Source organism: Bufo gargarizans, chromosome 6 (genome assembly GCF_014858855.1).
Source record: "Bufo gargarizans isolate SCDJY-AF-19 chromosome 6, ASM1485885v1, whole genome shotgun sequence".
Taxonomy (NCBI): domain Eukaryota; kingdom Metazoa; phylum Chordata; class Amphibia; order Anura; family Bufonidae; genus Bufo; species Bufo gargarizans.
The window spans coordinates 76,904,296-76,926,166 of NC_058085.1; the positions used below are offsets into that span (position 1 = coordinate 76,904,296).

A 21,871-nucleotide genomic window follows, 5' to 3' on the forward strand; every position below is an offset into this window, starting at 1 on the left:
TTCCGGGTCCGAAATGGTTTTGGTATCGATGTGGCGGAAGAGAAGAAGGAGCTTTTCACGATGAAGCATCTTGTTCACCAGGTACTTTTTAAGTTGTTACATGTAAGCCGTGATGATATCCTTTGTTTACAAGACCCGAGGAAGGGTCGCTTTACCCTTGTGTTGACGAGCTCTCAGGCATGTCATAACTTGCACATGTTTCTGAAAAGCCAAGAGAATAATCCGGAGCTAGATGGGCTGACTTTTACGCTTTTGTACAATGATGATGTGCCTCTGGTGGTCTAAATGTACAGTCCTTATGTGTCTGTGGATGTCATCACACTTTTTTTGAGCAGATTTTGTGAGGTGGTGACGTGAGGTATTCACATAAGATTCTGAATTCCGAGATGTTGTGGACCGGAAAACACAAATACTTTGTAAAATTCAAAGGTGATACATCATGTGCTGATGGTATGTGTTACCCTCCTTAATCCTTCTCTATTGGAAGAGATAGAGGTCTATTGTTTTTTGAAGGAGCTCAGAGCTTTTGCCGGAGATGTAAGGTATATGGCCATACTCTGGAAAATTGCAGAGATACAAAAATGATGTGCTCTAGGTGTAATCAGGAGGGGCATTTTTACAGCTCCTGTGAGAACCCGGCGATGTGCAATGTGTGTGGAAAGTCAGGTCATGTTTTCAGAGATTGTCCTCTGAATCCAAGGCTGAGGAAAAAAACATATGCAGATGCCGCCCAGATAACCTCTGGAGGATCTTTTTCGGTAATTGCTCAGGTTCCGGCGAGATTTCGGAAACCTCAAGAACCTTACCAGGTTCCAGGAGGAGGGAGATATGGAATGCTCCCATGAGATGGTGGATCTTCCCCTTCCGTCTGATGAGGCGACTGGCCTCCAAGGGGAGGGGGAAATCAGAGATTGCTGACCCTACGACGCCGAATATTTGGAGTGGAGAAAGTGTCACTGGTGTGGCAGGTGAACAAGGTGACTTCTCTAAAACAAATACAAGGTCTGAGGATGAGGATGATTAGGCTTGTACAAAAAAAGCCAGAGTGGCATATTCTCCATACAGTGACTTTGGCAGTTCTGGAGATGAGAGTGTTTTCCCGGCGGCTGATGTTTCCAACGAGATAGTTTTTTTAGAAGAAGCAGGGACTGGGGACTTTACCTTAGATGGCCACATTCCAGAAGAGTTTGGTTGATTTCCAGATGGAGGATTGGAAAATATATTAACCGATGGCTCAAGACATGAAAGAGCGAATTGCCTTACATATCTTATCCCTGAACGTTAGACTCTTGACATCAAGAGCAAGGAGAGCCGTAGTGCTCGACTATGTTAAAAATCAAAGCGCAGATATTATCTGCCTACAAGAATGCGGGATAACGACGTCTTTAAGTGCTGATGAGTGGCCTTATGGCAAGTCTGTGTGGTCAGGGGCGAGTGGGAATAGGAACGTGGGTGTGGGTATTTTGTTAAAAAATAAATTTATGAGTGTGGAATTATATACGGTGGTGGAACCTGGGAGATGCTTGATGGTGGTGGTGAAGTTTAAAAGGTAGAAGATCAAAGTTGTAAATGTTTATGGGTCAACAAAAAAAAGAGCGTTTGAACTGGTAGGTAGAATGCCGTGTGTGTTAGTAGGAGACTTTAATTGTGCAGTTGAGGGTGAAAAGAAAGATGCATCAGGAGCTAAATTGAAGCAATTGATAAATGATTTTTCTCTTTTAGATACGGCCGAAGCAGTAATGGGGAAACCACCACCGAATACCTTCAAATCGGATAGAGGGGGAATAGAGTCGAGGATAGATTTTGTCTTCATTTCTAAAAATATTAGTTGTATAAGTTATTCACAGAACGGGGTGTTTTTTACAGATCATGAATGCTTAAAAGTTGGTGTGGAAGGTGTGAGCAAAAATATGTATGGTAAAGGTGTTTGGAAATTAAATGTAAGTTTGTTAGAGGATGAAAGAATGATGTTTTTTTTTAGATATCAATATGGGGAATGGAGGAGAAAGAAGGGTGAGTTTGATGATATTCTGAAGTGGTGGGAATGGTTGAAAGGGAAGATAAGAGTTTTCTTTAGGAGGTGGGGATGTAAAAAAGCAAGGATGATGAGGAATAAATATAATGAAATGAATGAGGAAATTAAAGAAATTAGGTGTGGAAGCGAATGATTTAATTAAGAAAGCTAGGGAGGAGCAGAAACAGTTTATTGAGAGTAAGGGGAAAGAAAAAAAAATTAAGTCAAGAGTTGAGTGGATGGAGAAAAATGAGAGATGTACGAGATTTTTCTTTAAAAAGGTGTGTGGGAAAAAACATATATATAAGATATGGAGGGGTATGTGTGAGTGGGGATGGAATGATGAGAGAGGTTGAGGAATTTTATGCAAAATTGTATGCAAAAAAATGGATAGATAAGAGTTTGATGAGTGATGCATTTAATTGTATAAGAAATACTTTAAGTAAGGAGGATAGAGAATTGTTGTGTGAAGATATTACTGATGATGAGATTAAGAAGATTGTGTATGGGACAAAAAAGAATAAAACATCAGGAAAGGATGGGATTCCGATAGAATTATATGTGGCAGCATGGGATTAGATGGGTGAGGATTTCTGTAATGTATGTAGATATATGTGGGTAAATGGAGTCCTGCATAGCTCAATGAAAGAAGGAGTGGTTGAGTTGATTTTTAAAATGGGTTAGAAAAAATGTTTGAGTAATTGGAGACCAATCACTTTGTTGAATGTGGATTATAAATTTTTTTGTAAATGTTTGCCGAATCGTATGCGTGAGGTGGTTGGTAAGGTGGTGCAAGAAGATCAAGTGTGTGCTGTGCCTGGGAGAAGCATGTTATAGAATGTGTTTTTATTAAGGGATATGATTGGAGATTGTAAAGATAGCACCATACATTTATTTTTCCTATCAGTGGATTTTGAGAAAGCTTTTGATCGAAGTGCGCATGTATTTATTTTCGAGGTGTTAAGGAGGATGGGGTATCCAGAGAGGTTTTTGAAATGTGTGAGGATGTTGTATGAAGGAGTGGGAAGCAAGATTTTAGTGAATGGGAAGTTGAGTGGTAAGATAAGGGTTGTGTCCGGAGTTAGACAAGGGTGTCCAATGTCTCCGGTATTTTTTATTAGTGTGATTGAGGTTTTGATGTGTATGGTGCGAAATGATAAAGTAATGAAAGGGTTGTTAATTCCAGGAAGTATGGGGAAATGTGTGAATGTATTGTATAATGATAATAGATCTTGGATTTGTTTTGTGGAGGTTCAGGTTTTAAAATGAATTGGGATAAATGTTCTTTTAAATGTTTTGGGGATAATAGAGTAAGAATGGAGGATGTAAGATATGAGGAAGGACCGATTAAAGTACTAGGGGTGTTGTTTAATGATGATATGAAAGGAGATGAAAGTTGGGATGGATGCGGGAAAAGAATTGAAAAAAAGTTGAATTTTTGGAAATTAAGAGAGCTGACTTTGACTGGTAAAATCCTAATAGTGAAAGCAGTGGTATTACCGATTATATCCTTTGTGTTTGGAATGTATCCTAAGAATGTTTTGAAGTTTAAAAAGGTGGAGAAAATGGTGGTACTTTTTTATGGGGGAGTAGAATGGAGAAAGTGAAAAAAGAATATGTGCAAAAGTTAAGGGAGAATGGTGGGCTGGATTTTCCGAATTTTGAATTGTTTTTTGGTATAGGTTATGTTAAATGTTTTGTGGTTCTGATTGGGAAAGAGAGTTAGTGTGCATATATGATGAGATACATGGCAGGGTGGATGATGTATGGTTTGAGATGGAAGAAGAGAGATGCAAGAGTTCCAGTTGCCTTTGTGTGTCCGAAATGGTATATGGTAATAGAGTTTTTTATTAAGAACCATGATTTGTTAAGTGTTAAGATGGATGAGTTTAAGAATAATAAATACGTGTTGAATATATGTCAAAAGAAGGAGATTGCATGTGATATTTGGGTTTTGGGTTCATGTGAAGCTGAGAGGGTATGGAAGAATTTTTTAATTAAAGGTACTTCGAATAGGCAAAAAGATATTGTGTGGCTGGGTTTGCAAAATGTGTTACCTGTGAGAGAGGTCCAGAAAAGGAGAGGTTTGATAAGATCTGAATTGTGTCCAAGGGAAAGTTGTGGTAAGAGTGAAAGTGTAAGACATTTGTTTTGGGAATGCAGGTATGCGCAAGAAGCATGGAAAGGAATTGGGGGGTTGGTAAAAGAATTGACGGGTGTTACGCATATGAGTTGGAAAGTGGCTTTGTGTGGTATTAGATCAAGTGGTAAACAGAATACTAGAATATTATGGTTTATAATGTTTTGTATGATGGAAAGTTTGTGGGATGTGAGGAATTTATGGTTGTTTAAGAGAGAGTCATTAGCTGTGGAGGAATGTGTGAAACTTTTTGTATCTAAATTATATTTTGTTTACAAATGGGATAGTCAGCACAGTGGTGGTTTAGATAGTGAGGGGGTGTGGAAGTATAAAAAGTGGAGATTTCTTCTTGGTTGACTAATTAAATAAAAAGACCATGATGATGAAGTAGAAAGTACTCTTTATAGATTTGGTGTTTTTAAAGATGCCGAGATGATTTATACTGAGTGCTGAATACGTACCTGAAATGGTCAAAAAAAAATAATCTGTTCTTATCAGTTTAATATCTGATACGTCCCCTATCTGGGGACCATATATTAAAATTGATTTTTCGAACAGGGAGATGGAAAAAGAGCTTGCTCTGTCCACTCCACGCATTGACCTGGTATTGCAGTACCTCCAGGACCGGTGCACCCTTTCCAATCCAGTATAAAAAAAAACAGAATGAAATTGAGAGATGGATTGCAAGCATCCTTCCAGCAAGCAAGTGCAAAGTTGCTGTGTCCTGCATCAGGAGTCTGCACTTCAGCTTCTCCTCTGTCAGGGCTGTGCTGTGCTGCTTTCTGCATACATGCTGCATCTAGTCTGTCAATCTCCTAATTGCATCAGCTGTTGAGTTGTTCCTGGGAATTGACAATGGAATTGAACAATCAACAATGCATACCTTTTTTTTTTTTAACTACTTCTCCATTCACTCACTCCTTTGGTGCTTTGGCACCAGGAATTGCGTGCGAAGAAAAGGCGTTACCAAAAGTGGTGGGCGGAGCTATGAGGATAGGAAAAACACGAAGAGGAGCATGCTGGTGATTCCAAAGCGTAGGACGCACGTTTTCCCTGGTTTGTGATAGGAAGAAGCCTCCCGGGCTGTCTGCAGCTGGGGCCTGTAGGCTATCGCCTTCACAAGTGTTCTGCATTAAGGTCCATCGGCCTTTAGGGCGAACCCTTTTCTGGTTATCGCTTCTCGGCCTTTTGGCAAGATCTTTCTTGTCAGAAGCAAGTCCAAACCATGCATCGCCTCTAGTAGGCTTTAAGCTGCCTGCTGCTTTGGGGGTAGGTTGGTGGCTTCCTTTGAGAAAGCGATCATGGGAGTGCGGATTTGGCATGCCAGGACCGGGGAACCTCGGGTCAAAAATGGATACGGTATCGCGGTGGACGAGGACAAGAAGAGTACTTTTACTTTGGAAATCATCGTGCAAGAAATTCTTTTCAAGACCATACACGTTAGACGGGAAGACATCTTTTGCCTGCAAGATCCTAGGCGGGGTATGTACACGCTTGTAATGGCTTCGCCTGGAGCAAGTCATAATCTTCTTATGTATTTAAGGTCTAATGAAAAAAACCCTGAAATGGATGGTTTAACTTTCATTCTATTATATAAGGACGATGTACAGCTGGTGGTTCTGATGTTTAATCCTTATGTAAGGAGAGAGAACATTGAGCTTTTTTTGCAAAATTATTGCTCATATATAAAGTTTTCACTCCCAATTAAAAACTCACAAGGTATTTGGACTGGGAAATTAAAGTTCTTTGTCTGTTTTCTTGAGGACCTGAGTAGAGAAGGCGCTTTGCAATACCCCCCTCAGAACTTTGCCATAGGAAGAGACGCAGGAGTTCTTTTCTTTCCCGGTATTTCCCGGTATCCCTTCCTTTTGTCGTATGTGTAGGGTCTACTGTCGCACGGTGGAAAATTGTGATGATACTATCCTGAGGTGTAACCGATGTGGTGAAACTGGACATTTGGCTGGATCGTGCACGAATCCACTCGTTTGTAACGTGTGTGGGCAGGGAGAACATGTTTTTCGAAACTGTCCATTAAGGGCTGGTAAAAGGACATACACAGAGATGGTAAGAGGTGATGTTGCAGGGCCTTCTGATGATGGGGCTGAGTACCCTGAACCTCAGACAGAAACTAATGTGGAGGGAGAGCAGGAAAATGAAGGAGGTGGCATGGATATTTCCCCAGTGGGCTACAGGGAGATGGCGAAGATGAAGGAGTGGAGGGCATTGTACCTTCCAGGCCTTCGATTATTGAACATACTGGGTCTGAAATCTCCCAGGACATACCGGCTGGACAAAGTGATTTTTCTAATGCTCCAATAAGACCGTCTGAGGAAGAAGGAGGTGCAACCCCAAAAAGACAAAGACTGATGAGTCAAGCCCGATCAGGGAAGGTATGTACCGTACATCCTAAAGCCCAAATGCTAGAGCTTTTTTAGAAGAGCACAGAACTGGAGCTTTGGTCTCAGGCTACCAACACCCAGACGAACTAGGATGAGAAAAATATGGGAAATTGAAAACTATGTTTGGAAAAAAATCCAAGTATGGATGCCAAAACTGCATTTAATGTCCTATCCCTAAATGTCCGTGTCTTTAAATCAAGGTCTAAAAGGGTAGCAGTTTTGGACTTCCTTAAAAGTCAAGGGGCGGACATAATCGCCTTACAAGAATGCAGAATATCAGACTCTTCTGCAGAAAAAGATTGGCCAGAGGGTGCTTCCATCTGGTCTGGTTCAACTGTGAACAAAAATGATGGTGTAGGGATTTTGCTAAGTAGCAAAGAGTTTAGTTTTGATAGTTACACAGTAGTAGAGGTGAATAGGTGTGTGATTGCGATTGTAAAGTTCAGAGATTGTAAAGTGAGGATTGTGAATGTGTATAATTCTGTGAGAAAGGAAGAAAGATTGGAATTATTGGAAAAATTGATACAATATTACTTGGTGACTTTAATTGTGTGATTGAGGGGGGAAAGAAAGACACGTCTGGTGATCGTGTGTGCAAGATAATAAATTATTTTTCTTTTGTAGATGTAGGTGCATGTATGAGTAAGCCACCAATGTCAACTTATAAGTCAGATAGGGGTAGTATTACTTCACGTATTGATTTTGTTTTATTAAGTAATGGTTTAAAATGCAAAGATTTCGCACAAAGGGATACTTGCTTCTCAGATCACATGTTATTATGGTGTTGCATAGTATTTTTTTTAGAGGATGAATCGGTGATGGCTGCCTTTAAAACTATATATGCTTTTTGGAAAAATAAGAAAAAAAGAGTATAACAATGTTTTAGAATAGTGGAAATGGGTGAAGGGAAAGATTAAATCTTTCTTTAAAAAATGGGGTTACAAAAAAGCAAGAATGAAAAGGAATAAATATAAAGACTTGAATGCTAGGTACGAGTGGCTATTAAAATTAAGATATTTTGGTGTGGAGGTAAATGATTTGCTCGAAGAAGCAAGGATGCAAAGGAAAAGAAATTATCTATAGGTCAAAAGTTGAGTATCTTGATATAAATGAAAAATGTACGAGTTTTTTTTTTCCACAAAAAAGTGTGCAACAAAAAAGCCAATATGGATGTGATTCTGAATAAAAACGGAGAGTGTGTTTGTGGTAAAGATGTGATAAAAGAGGTTGAAGGGTTCTATCAAAATCTTTTTGCAAAAAGTGGATAGATGGAAATCTAATGCGAGAGGTGTTGGGGAAGACTTAGCAAAGATGATGATGAGTTCATGAATGGTGAGATTACACAGGAGGAAATAAAGAGTTGCAATTATCAAGAGTAAGAAGTATAAGACCCCGGGGAAAGATGGAATACCAGTGGATTTGTACATGAAAGCATGGGATTGGATGGGTGATGATTTGGTGCAAATTTATAAATTTATGTGGGAGAATGGTGTGTTCTCTAAAAGTATGAGTGAGGGTGTAGTGGTTTTGATATATAAAAAAGGGGACAAAAGACATCTGGTAAATTGGAGGCCAATCTCTTTATTGAATGCAGATTATACGATTTTCTGTAGTATTTTAGCTGGTAGAATGAGATGTGTAATTGGAAGTGTAATAGAGGGTGATCAAGTATGTGCGGTACCAGGTAGGAGTATGTTTGACAATTTAGTTTTAATTTGTGATATATTTGGTGATTGTATGTGTCGTCAAAGGAAATGTATGCTTTTTATGGTGGATTTTGAAAAAGCGTTTGATAGAGTAGCACATGAGTTTATGTTTGTTGTATTGAAAAGAATGGGTTTTTCTTTTCTTTTTTTTAATGGGGTAAAGTGTTTATATAAAGAGGCTACATGTGAATTTTTGGTGAATGGAAATTTAAGTGAGAAAGTTGAGATATAATCTGGGGTAAGACAGGGATGATCCATGTCACCCACGTTATTTATTTCTGTTATTGAAAGTTTGTTGTGTTTAATGAGGAAAGAGAAAGTTATGAGTGGGTTGTTGATCCCGGGAAGCATGGGTAAGACGGTAAATGTTTTAGGTTATATGGATGATGTAGTGATCATAAAATAATAATATGGCTGCGATTAGGAGAGGAAAGTTATGTTTGGATTTTTTCTGTGGGGCATCTGGATTCAAGGTAAATTGGAATAAGTGTGTCTTCAAATGTTTTGGTGATCGGGGTACAAGAATGGAGGATGTGAAGAATGAGGAGAGTGTGGTAAAAATCTTGGGTGAGAAAAGTTCAATTTTTGGAAGTTGAGAGATCTTTCCTTAATAGGCAAAGTCCTTATTATAAAAGCTGTGGTATTGCCTATTGTTCTGTTTGTTTTTTTACTTTATCCGGTGAATACGGGGAAAGCTACGAAAGTAGAAAAAATAATTTTTTTCCTTTTTATGGGGAAGCCGTATGGAAAAGTTGAAAAGAGAGTACGTATGTAAATCAGTTGAGAATGGTGGATTAGGATTAATGAGTTTGCAAGTGTTTTTAGGTATTAATTACATTAAATCAATGGTATGTTTGTTGGAAAAGAAAGGTAAGTGTTCATGGATGGATGTTATATGGGTTCAAACGGGCGGAGTGTGATGCTAGAGTGCCTGTGGCGTTTAGATGTCCAAAGTGGTATGTTATGATTGAAAAATGTATTGTAAAGAATGATTTGATTTGATTTGGTGTCTATTGGTATGATTGATTTTAAAAACAAACAGGTTGTGAGAAATAAGCTTAAACAAAATGAGAATGCATGCAACATTTTTAGTTTGAGACAGAATGCAGCAGAGAAAGTGTGGGGGAAATTCTTTATTAGGGGTGTCAAATAGACAGACATTGCATGGATGTGTTGTCACAATATTTTGCCTGTTCGTGAGTTTCAAAAGAGGAGAGATTTGGTTAGATCTGAAATGTGTCCAAGGGAAAAATGTGGAGCGAATGAATCAGTTGAACATTTGCTATGGGGATGTGATTATGCAAAGGAAGTATGGATGACTTTAGGGGGTCATATTAAAGAATTGATGGATGTGCTGATACCTGTCAAGTTTTGGCTTAACAGCCCCTTGGTTTCTTGTTTTTATATGTGACACCTTGCTTTAGGTGATCTTCGCTTATGATTATGTCACATGTATTGTTGTACGCCTTACTTATTGGATAATGTACTTTGCCTTGAAAAAATTGAAAACAATAAAAATTTTCAATATAAAAAAAAAACTGTATGTGATTTACTTATGGGAACAAAATAAGAATGCTAGGGATTCAGAAGGGATCTGGAAACACAAAAAATTGCGATTCTTGGTGAAAGTTTAATTGGAATAAAATATTAATAAAGAATAACTCTAATGATGAGTTACTTATAAAATGCTGAGGACAAAAGATATCATATGTCTTTCCACAATGTACTTAATATTTAACCCTAAAGGGTTTAAAAAAAAAATTAAAAAAAATCTGTTCTCATCAGTCTGCCTTGACTTGCCGGCCCAGGCCTCTGCACTCTGCCTTTGAGCATCGTTGATTAAATTCAGCTTCAGCTCACTGCTGCTATTGGGTGTAGGGCTATTCCCCAGGGAACAAGAGTGCTCTGTTCTCCGACCTCCTCTTGACCTGTGGCTTAATAGTCTTGGTGTACGATGTTAGACAGTGCTTACTTGGATCTCGACAGCCCGAACACGACTCCTGGAAGATTTTCTCCGACTGCGATTCAGGAGAAGACTTTGCGAAGACTCGACGAGGAACCCGGTAGATGAGGACTGAAGACTCCGGCCTCGGGGGAACCCGACAAGGAAAAGAAGCTCGGCGAAGACCTTCCCCGGAGGAAGCTCTGCCCAGCAAGAAGGAAGAAGGAAGCAGCAAAGCCCCGCCCCCTGCGGCAAAAGGACGCTTTGCGAAGACACCACAGGAAGAGGGCTAGAAGGAAGTAGCCATGGCCACAACCTCCAAGACCCCAAGACCAAGAAGGAGGCTGCAGGACCAGCCAAGAAGCCCCAACCCACCAAGCCCCCTGGACCCTCTGGGGCTGGACCAGACGCCTCTGCCCGGCAGAAAGGTGGCAGAAAGCCGGGCCAGGTCACCCCTTCACTAGAGCCCTGGATGCGGCAGACCGTTGCCATGAAGCTGAAGGAGGTGGATGAAAAGACCCCGGAATGACTGAGGAAATCTTCTGCCAGAAGATGCTGGTGGACCATGGATTTTCAAAGCCGGAGACCCTCAGCGTCCAAGCCTTTATGACCGGGATCTTCTACGTGACCTTTGCGTCGATCAACATCTGTAGAAGATATTGGGAGAAGGTGAAATCGGCAGCATCGGACTCCACATTTTCTCACTTTGTTGGGAATTGCCCCATTCAGAGGGAGGAAAGAAGGATTACGGTGTCTATGAGGAATCCACACACCCCCGGCAAAGACATCACCACTTTCCTGAATCGATTCTGCACAGTGGTGAGGGAACCCACCCACATCCTGAACGGACTCGGCTTCTGGACCGGAAAGTGGTCAGCGGTCGTGAAACTGAACAAAGACGCGACCGCAGAAGACGGCCTCCAGCACCTGCCCCAGTATTTTTCACTCGGAAACTCCCACGGCCTCATCTACTACCTGGATATGCCACAGTTCTGCAGGAAATGTGGACAGAAGGGCCACGAGTTGAGGAATTGCAAGGAGGATCCCTGTCGAATCTGCCGGGTCATAGGTCACGAGACCAAAGACTGTCCAAAGAAGGTGGCGTGCAACCTGTGTGGGCTGGCCTCCCACGTCTACAAGGACTGCCCAAAGAGGGACGGCACCTGGGCTTCAGTCGCAGCCAGGGCTCCGGCCACATGGAAACCCTCCCAAGCCTCGGCCCAGGCGGCAACACAGCCCAAATAGAAGCTATCTAAGAAAGAGGGTAAGCGGACATCTCCGCCCACCCATGCTCCCGTCCCCTCCTTCTCCTGCCCAACCGCCCGCCCTGTCGTCACCACCACTGAGGACATCCACATCCAACTCCCCATTACCTCAGTGGCACCCTCCCACAACCCCAGCCCAACCCGCCCCGTTGTCACCACTATAGCAGAACTAACCTCTCCTCCAGCTGCTGTAGCCCTCTCTATGGAGGAATTTCCCCCTCTTGTCTCCCCAGATGTCAGCCAGAGGAAAGGGAAGAGAAAGGATAGGGACAGCCCCGTGGCTGACCACTCCAAAAAGAAGATGCTTGAGGTAGAGGACGTGGCCTCACCCAACAAAGAAGAAGAAACAGAACAGCAGATGGAAGAACTGGTGGCCACCAACGAGGACCCCCAACAGCAATCCCTCCACCCACCCATTAGCCTCGACGAGACCGAAGTGGAGGAAATAGTGGCCAACGGGGCAACCGCTGACCCGATGCGGCTACAGATAACTCTAGAAGAGATCGTAGCCACCTTTGCGCTGTTGCAGGGGCAACCCACAGACAGCAGACAAGAAATAGAGGAACCGCCGAACGTCCGGAGTGGTAAATAGGCTGTATCGTTCTCTGCTAACCTTTTTCTTTCTCTTACATGATGGCAAACTTTAACCTTTTCTCAATCAATGTTAGGAGCATTAGGGATCGGTCTAGACGTCAGACTATACTAGCCTTCCTTACTTCTCAGGTTGTCGACGTTTACATGTTGCAGGAGTGTGCTTTGCCCCCCTCTAGATCCTACAACCACTTGGCCAGGCAGTGGACCCATGGCCCCTCCTACTGGTCCGGTGGTGGCAGCTGTAAGTCGGTTGGGGTTGCCATCCTCCTCAGGGGAAACGCGTTCACACTTGACTCCGTGCAGGCTTCTTGTCGTAGATGGCTCCTGGGCGGGAGAGCCGGTTAAGCTCATCAACGTGTATTCTTTTTCAGGAAACTCCACGCCGGCCACATGCCCCAGAACGAACTGCGAGACAGCGACGGCAACATTCGTTCGGGGAAGGAGGAAGTAATAGGAGTCGTCACAGACTACTACAGCGACCTCTACTCCCTGAAGAACACCGACCAGACGGCCGCCATGGATGACCCTCTGATTGTGGGGGAGGTGCTCTCTGCCGCTAGATCCTTTAGGTCCGGCAGGACCCCGGGCAGTGACGGCCCCCCAGCAGAGCTCTATGTAGCACTGGGGGATTTGATCTGTCCGGACCTGCTGGAACTCTATGAGGAGATGGTGGTGGAGGGTAGGATGCCCCCATCGTTGAGGGAAGGAATGATCACGATCCTGTATAAGCGGAAGGGGGAGAGATCTGACCTGAAAAACTGGCGTCCCATCTCTCTCCTGAAGGTGGACTACAAGATCCTCGCCAAGGTACTAGCCAACCGGCTGAAGGTCGTCATCGGCGGAATCGTCCACCCGGACCAGACCTGCGGCATTCCAGGCAGCAGGATCGAAGATAGCCTCGCTCTTGTGAGAGACACGGTGCACTACATCCAGGACCGTCGTGTTCATGCCACCCTGGTCAGCCTGGACCAGGAGAAGGCATTCGACCGGGTCTCTCACGAGTACATTGGCAAGGCACTGTGCAGGAGGTTTTGTTCCTTTGTTGACCTAATATACCTTGACATTTGCAGCACGGTGTTGGTGAACGGTTGGAGGACTGACCCCTTCCCTGTCCTCTCTGGGGTCAGGCAGGGCTGCCCTCTTTTACCTCTCCTTTTTGTTTGTGTTATAGAATCCTTTGCGGAGGCTATCAGGACCAGGACATCACGAGGTCAAGTGCTCGCTGTACATGGATGACGTGACCGTCTTCTGTACCGACCGGCGTTCGGTGACTACACTCGTCCAGACCTGCGAGGAGTTCGGACAAGCTTCAGGGGCCAAACTCAACTGTGGCAAGTCAAAAGCCATGCTCTTCGGGGACTGGCAACTGGCCTCTTCTGCCCCCTTCCCATTCAACATCAAACCAGACTTCATCAAAATCCTTGGAGTCTGGTTCAGGAAGGAAGGCGCAGCCCTCAAGTCTTGGGAAGAACGCTTGGCCAAGGTGAATCAAAGAATCGGACTGTGGATCCTCAGACTCCTCACGATTGAAGGGAAAGCACTCGTCCTGCGTAACAAAGTTTTGCCTGTGCTCCAGTACACCGCACAGGCATGGCCCCCTCTTGCCACCGTTTCCAGGGTCATCACCAGGAAAGCGTTTTGCTTCATCTGGGGATCTAAGATGGACAGAGTAAAGCGAGCCATCATGTACAAAGAGCCCTGCAAGGGCGGGAAGGGCATACCGGACCTGCCACTTTACTGCGGATCGCCTTTGTTTGTGACAGCGTTCGTCGGACTCTGAGAACTGCTAACGGCTCTGCGGGCAAGGCTATGTCTCGCTTTTTCCTCCTGCCCCTGTGGAGGGATCTGGGCTGGGACAAGTGGGACAGCTCCATCCCGTACAACTGGCACGCTCCCTGGTTCTATGGGGACGTCGTCAGGTTTGTGAGGGAACACCAGCTGGAGGACCTCAAACCCGACTTGTGGAAGCCAAAAACTAATCACAAACTCATCAGAGCAAAGGATGTGTTGGAGTCAATTCCAGGGATCCACGACAACACCGTAGAGACAGTTTGGACTAATGTGTCGTCAAACAGGTTGACCAACGGGCATAAGGACTTGTATTGGATGGCCATTCAGGGCGGACTGCCAATTCGGTCATTCATGCATGCCCGCAACCTGTGCAAAACCCGGTACTGCCCCAGGTGCCCTTTCGTGGAGGAAACATCTTATCAGTTATCACCTGTTTTGGGAGTGCCCCATTACATCCAGGAGGCCTGGTGACTTATGAACTGTTTTAAGGACGCTATTTGGGTCTCCAGGAACCGACTCATGCTCAGGAGGGAGAACATGTCCGTCCTCGACTGCCGCAGACTTAACCGTAGCCTGCTGCGGGATTACAACTTCTCTGAGGACGTCGACGAAGAAGAGGACTAAACCCCTCTCCTTCCACCCCTCTCCCCCCGTGTGTTTTTGTCTTATCAATAAAGCTTCGGTCATGTGATCTCCCCCTCCCTACTCCCCCCACCCACATCACTGTCTGTACGCTTTGTTGTAAGGTTTATTGTGATTGAATAGGTATGATAGTGTAGCATGCATTGCGATGTATAACGTAGGATAGCCTGTGTCTTTATATAACAATGCCATGCTCGCCAAGACGAATATCTGTAATTTATTGAGTGCTGTGCTGCGTCACAGTACCACAGTATGTATGTATGATGACTGATTGTAATAAAGACGTTTTCAATAAAAAAAATCTGTTCTTATCAGTTTAATATCTGATACGTCCCCTATCTGGGGACCATATATTAAATGGATTTTTCGAACAGGGAGACGGAAAAAGAGCTTGCTCTGTCCACTCCACGCATTGACCTGGTATTGCAGTACGTCCAGGACCGGTGCACCCTTTCTAATCCAGTATAATGAAATTGAGAGATGGACTGCAAGCATCCTTACAGCAAGCAAGTGCAAAGTTGCTGTGTCCTGCCTCAGGAGTCTGCACTTCAGCTTCTCCTCTGTCAGGGCTGTGCTGTGCTGCTTTCTGCATACCTGCTGTATCTAGTCTGTCAATCTCCTAATTGCATCAACTGTGGTTTTGTTCCAGCACCAAGCAACCCAGCAAGCCAGTCTCCTTACACCCCAAATCCAATTAAGACTGATGGCTTAATTGATGGGTTAATTGGCTTATCACCTGAATGAAGTGTTTGGATATCACCTGAATGAATGAAGTGTTTGGAGATCCACTCCACGCACCTTGGGTTTGATTTGGGCCTGTTGTGCACACCTGGGCAGGCTGCTGAGTTGTTCCTGGGAATTGACCCTTTTGTAGCAAGTTGTCTGGATGTAACCAATTTGCTTTTCTAGTGCTTTAGTAAATAAGTAAAGTTTCTTTGCCTGTGTCTCCCTCTCGTGGATCTTTTGAACTGGATGACTTGGAGGCTAATAAGTAGTCCAGCACTTCCTATGTATCAGCAAAAGCTGGACCTACCTTGTCTGGACAATGGATGGAAGACTGCACAGGTCACAAGAGGCTTGTCAGGTCAGAGGTCAAGTAAGGTCAGGTCAGTGGATGACATCACAAGGGCCCTAACAGAACACTCAACAATGGGGCCGTGACATCACAATCAACAATGCATACCCTTTTTTTTTTCACTACTCTCCATTCACTCCTTATCAGTGACTGTCTCTGCAGCTGGGGCCTATAGGCTATCGCCTTCACAAGTGTTCTGCATTGAGGACCATCAGCCTGTAGGGCGAACCCTTTTCTGGTTATCGCTTCTCAGCCTTTTGGCTGTCGATCAAGTGTGATTGAGAGTCAAGAGGCAGGAATTTGCTGCTCTTGGCCTTGTCTGAATTGACTTGCTGCTATTAGGAGTGGACAGATACTGTGATTCCTTCGGCTGGAGGTTCGGGATTCGCTATTGGAAGAGTGCTGCTGTTTCAGGACGTGGATTCGGGACGTTTGGCGGACTGGGAGTGCTCAAAAACCTTTACTGAGAGTTTACTTTTTTGCTGAAAAGAAGAGAAAGGTTTTGAAGATGGCGTTTGTAAGAAGAAACCAAGGACAAAATGATGATCGTCCGGATTTTTTTTCAGAGGACTTCGCTTTGAAGGACACTCTTCGTTTTTTTGTTGAACCGGCGGTGCGACAGGTAAAGGATTTATCTTTTATTTATCGGGAAATTCTATGTCCCATCCTGGATATAAAAAAGGAAGATTTTTTTTGCGTTCAAGGTTTTTTTCAAGAGGTATCCATGATGTAACCTTCGATTCAAGTTTTCTTTGTGAAAAAGCCTTTTCCCTTTATGTCACAAATAAAGGGAATCAAGATTTTAAGGGGATAATGGTCTCGCCACTTTTTCAATTTCAATCCAGGATTTTGACCATCCAAATGTATAGTCCGCTTATTTCGGACCAAGAAGTTGAATCCTATCTTTATAGGTTCTGCGAAAAAGTCTCCCTAAAGAAATTGGGGTACACAGATTTCGGAGTCTGGAATGGAAAAAGGATCTACAATGTCATCTTTAAAAAGAATCCAAGTGAATTTGGTGGAGTCTGCAGGCCTCCTCCAATTGTCTTTATAAATCGGTGTAGAGGCTATCTTTTCTTTACTGGGATGCCCAAATATTGTAGGGCGTGCAGAAGATATGGGCACGAGGAGGTTACCTGTAAAAGATGTTCCGAATGTCCAGGAGCCAATCATCAGGAAACCGAGTGTCCAAAAAGAAGAGAAAATGATAATCAACAGCAGAATGGAGAACAACAACATCAAAGTGAGAGTCAACAGCAAAGTGATGGAGATCAACATCAACAGAATGAAGATCAACAACGGAGGGAAGAACTTCAACAAACTGTTGGTCAGCAACATGTTGAGGTGTTGCGACAGATAATAGATCTGCAACAAAGTGGTGGTCTAATAAATTAACAACTACAGGGGGAAAGAAGAGATAAGGAAGAGAGAGGAGTGAATGTGCCTCAAGGAGTGGTGGCTGGTCAAAGAACTTAATATCTTTTTCCAATGACAGTAGAGGCTGAAGTACGAAATGTCATGGAGTCCCTGCAAAGTATAGCATGTCAACGTGGAGTGCCTTGTGGCCAAGAACATATGGAGATGCAAGTAAAGAACCTAAAAAGAGGTGTATGAGAGGATGAAGGTGTAGATGAGGAGGAAAAAAATAGAGGTGATGAGAAAAAAAGAGCAGTGGAGAGGGAGGTGTTTGAAGTGTTATCTCCTGTTAGTTCGAGCGATTCAGAAAATTTGAAAATGGAGGAGTTTGATTCTGTCACTGATGAGGGCGGGGGAGGTAGCCCTATGTTAAATGTGAAGAGATGATTAAGTGTGGGTCCCTGAATATTCAGGGGTTTAAGAACCCAAGAAAAAGAGCAGCATTTTATGATTATCTAAATAATGAATGTTTTGATGTCATCTTTTTACAGGAATGTAATATAGAAAGAAGAATGAATTATGATTTTTTTAAGAAAATTTGGAAAGGGAAAGCAGTTTTTTCTGGTGGAAATGAATTAAAAAGTGACGGGGTTGGTTTTTTGTGTAGTGGTGAATGGGAGATTATTAATTTGGAAGAAATTTATCCGGGGAGAACATTAATGGTGGAGGTAGAGAAAGGAGATATGAAAGTAAAGTGTTTTTGTGTGTATGCGCATACAGTAAAACAGAAAAGAAATGAGTTATTTGATATTGTACAGCTGTTCGTAACCGGAAGTCAACCGATTATTATAGGGGGTGATTTCAATTGCTCGGTAGGAAACAAAAAGGATAGTTCGGCTTCTAACTGGAAAAGTTTCATAAATTCAAAGAATTTAAAAGACGTATGGGAGGTGTGTGGAAAAAAGAGTGAAGATGAAATAACTTGGAGCAATAAGAGGAGTAAATCCAGAATAGATTATTTTTTTATATCCGAACATTTTAGCGATCAGAATTTTAAAACAGAAGTAAATTGTTTTTCAGATCATAAATTACTAATAAGTAATTTGGTTTTAGGTAGCATAGAGACTAAAAGAGCAACACACTGGAGTTTAAATGTATCGCTTTTAGAAGATGAAATGATAAGAGAGCAGTTTAAGTCTTTTTATAACAAATTAAAAGCAAGCAAGAGTCGTTTTAATGATATATCAGAATGGTGGGACTTTGCAAAAGAGCAAATTAAAAGTTTTTTGTAAAGGTTTTGAAAAAAAGGCGAAAGTTAAAAGAAGTTTATATTCTAATTTAAATGCAAAACTTAAATGTATGTTTTTGTTAAGGAAAAATGGTATAGATGTGGAGGATGAAATTGAAGACCTGAAAAAACAAATTAAAAAGATTCTTAATGATAAAGGGAAAGAAATTATATTCAATGCGAGGGTGAAAGTCCTAGAGCAAGATGAAAAGTGTTCTAAATATATATATTTTTTTAAAAAAATAACTAATAAAAAACATTTTATTGAAGTTTTAGAAGGAGAAACAGGTTTAGAAGGAAAATTAGCAAAGGCGATGGATTTTTATGAAAGTCTATTTTCTGCCAAAAAAATTGATGAGTCTTTGAAAAATTATTTTATAAATGAGTTAGATAAAAATTTTAATAGAACAGATAAAGAAAGTTTGGAAAAAGATTTTACAAAAGATGAGATTGAAAATGCAATTAAGAGCTTTCGAAACTTGAAAACAGATGGATTACCAATATAATTTCTGAGGATTTTTGGGGTATTTTTAAACATATAGAAAAGTATTTGAAGGTTCCAAAGTCCTGGGAGGAAGGTTTGATTGTTTTATTACATAAAAAAGGAGAAAAACATCTTTTAAAAAATTGGAGACCTATAACGTTGCTAAATACTGATTATAAGGTTTATGCAAAAGTTTTAGCAAACAGGTTAAAGGGCGTAATAAAAACAGTTATAGATGTAGACCAATCTTGTGCGGTGCCTTTGAGAAAAATTAGTGACTCGTTGATTTTATTAAGAGATATTATTTGGGATATGAATGATAGAAACCAAAGCCTAGCTCTTATGTCCTTAGATTTTGAGAAGGCATATGATCGAGTAGCACATGATTTTTTGTTTGAAGTTTTAAAAAAAATGGGTTGTCCAGAAAAATTGATTAGATATATTAAATTATTATATGGGAATTGTTTTAGTAAAGTGTCTATTAATGGATTTTTATCAGGAAAAATTGCTCTTAATAGTGGGGTAAAACAGGGATGCCCTTTATCACCAATTTTATTTATTTGCGCTATTGAACCCCTTTTAAATGCTATCCGTAAAGACAAAGTGGTTGATGGTTTTTTTATTCCTGGAAGTAGAAAAGAACAAGTTAAGGTTGTCGCCTATATGGATGATATTACTGTAGTTATTAGGAATCAGAGAAGTTTAAATAGGGTTCTTAGAATTATTGATTGGTTTTGTGGAGCTTCCGGTTTTAAAATTAATTTGGATAAATCGGGTCTTTTAGCTACCAAAGGTTTTAATGTGGAGTTGAATGGTGATTTAAAGAAAGTATCGGAGTTGAAAATTTTAGGAGTATTTTTTTCAGATAATTGTGGAAATATAAAGAATTGGGAGTCCCTGCTCGAAAGAGTAAGAAAAAAGATCAGTTTTTGGAAATTAAGGTCTTTAACGCTAGAAGGTAAAATTTTAATCATTAGACAAGTGTTACTTCCCATGATTGGATATTTAGCAGCAATTTTTATCCCACCTATTAGAATGATGAGAAAAATTATTAAATTATGCTTTACCTTTGTTTGGGGTTCAAAAATGGAACGGATTAAAAGGGAAGAATTATATAAACCTAAGGAAAAGGGTGGGGAAAAATTTCCCTGACATTAGAAAGTTTGTTTTAATGAAATATCTTGCATATTGTATTAGTACTATATTAGGCCCAGAATCAAAAGTTAAGCCATTTCTTATTTATAATTTAGGATTTTATATAAGGAAATATAAATGGTTAAAGTTGGAATTAAATAGGCCCTATAGATTTTTACCGTCAGAGCATTATTTGGTTTTAGAGACAACTCTGAGAGATTTTAAAATTTCCAGCTTGGACGTCAGTATTTTAGCGAACCATAGGAAGATTTTGACGGTTTTGAAGGAACGTGTTGAAATGAGCTCTGTCGGTTCCTTTTCATATAAAATAGTTCAAGATATTTGGAAGAATATAAATTGTCCTGGAGTACAAAATGAACAAAGTGACTTAACATGGTGCATAATTAAAGATTGTTTGTCGACGAGGGAGTTTCAACATAGACGAGGATTAGTAAGATTTGAGAAATGTCCTAGAGATAGGTGTTATGATAGTGAAACCCCAATACATGTGTTTTGGAATTGCGAATTTGCAAAGAAAGTGTGGAGAAAAATAAGTAAATTAATAAAAGCTGTGAGCACTTTAAGGTTTTTAGAGTATAAGACAGTATTTTATGGTATAGGAGTTAAAAAGGAAGATTTTAGAGTGGTTTGGTTTATTATATCTTGTGTTAAGTTAGCCTTGTGGAGGTGTAGGAGTATTGTTTAGAAGACATGATTTGTCAGTGGAAAGATCTATTAAATTAAGTTTAAATTTTTTGTATACATATTTTTGGAAAGATAAAAAAAATTTAGGAGAAGAGGAAGCAGAAAGGATATGGAAACAAAAAAGCTGGAATATACTTACCTTATAAATGTGTTTCATGTTTTATGCTTTTTGAGAAATATAAAAGATGTTTTTTCACGATGATGATTTTTTACTCTTAAGATATGAGATTTAAAATTTAAGATAAAAAAAAAAAGATCTGTTCTTATCAGTTTAACCACTTCAGCCCCCCTAGCTGAAGCCCCCCTTAATGACTAGGCCACTTTTTACACTTCTGCATACCACTACTTTCACCGTTTATTGCTCGGTCCTGCAACTTACCACCCAAATTAATTTTACCTCCTTTTCTTCTCACTAATAGAGCTTTCATTTGGTGGTATTTCATTGCTGCTGACATTTTTACTTTTTTGTTATTAATCGAAATTTAACGAAATTTTAGCAAAAAAATTACATTTTTCACTTTCAGTTGTAATTTTTTTTTAAAAAACGACATCCATATATAAATTTTTCGCTAAATTTATTGTTCTACATGTCTTTGATCAAAAAAAATGTTTGGGTAAAAGTTAGAGCATTTACAAACTATGGTACAAAAATGTGAATTTACGCTTTTTGAAGCAGCACTGACTTTCTGAGCACCTGTCATGTTTCCTGAGGTTCTACAATGCCCAGACAGTAGAAAAAAAACCACAAATGACCCCATTTCGGAAAGTAGACACCCTAAGGTATTCGCTGATGGGCATAGTGAGTTCATAGAACTTTTTATTTTTTGTCACAAGTTAGCGGAAAATGATGATTTAAAAAAAAAAAATCTTTCTTACAAAGTCATATATTCCACTAACTTGTGACAAAAAATAAAAACTTCCATGAACTCACTATGCCCATCATGAAATACCTTGGGGTGTCTTCTTTCCAAAATGGGGTCACTTGTGGGGTAGTTATACTGCCCTGGCCTTTTAGGGGCCCAAATGCGTGCAAAGTAGTTTGCAATCAAAATGTGTAAAAAATGGCCTTTAAATCCAAAAGGTGCTCTTTGGAATGTGGGCCCCTTTGCCCACCTAGGCTGCAAAAAAGTGTCACACATGTGGTATCGCCGTACTCAGAAGAAGTAGGGCAATGTGTTTTGGGGTGTCTTTTTACATATACCCATGCTGGGTGAGATATATATCTCGGCAAAAGACAACTTTTCCCATTTTTTTAATACAAAGTTGGCATTTGACCAAGATATTTCTCTCACCCAACATGGGTATATGTAAAATGACACCCCAAAAAACATTCCCC

The 21,871-nt window shown here is 41.1% G+C and overlaps 1 non-coding gene and 1 pseudogene across 1 annotated transcript; both read left to right on the forward strand.

The window, feature by feature from the left end:
- The first annotated feature begins 4,607 nt into the window (after positions 1-4,607).
- Positions 4,608-4,792, forward strand: LOC122942680. Its single transcript, XR_006390639.1, has one exon. It is a non-coding gene; the product is annotated as a U2 spliceosomal RNA (small nuclear RNA).
- Positions 4,793-14,773: 9,981 nt separating this feature from the next.
- Positions 14,774-14,947, forward strand: LOC122942714 (annotated as a pseudogene).
- The last annotated feature ends 6,924 nt before the right edge of the window (positions 14,948-21,871 follow it).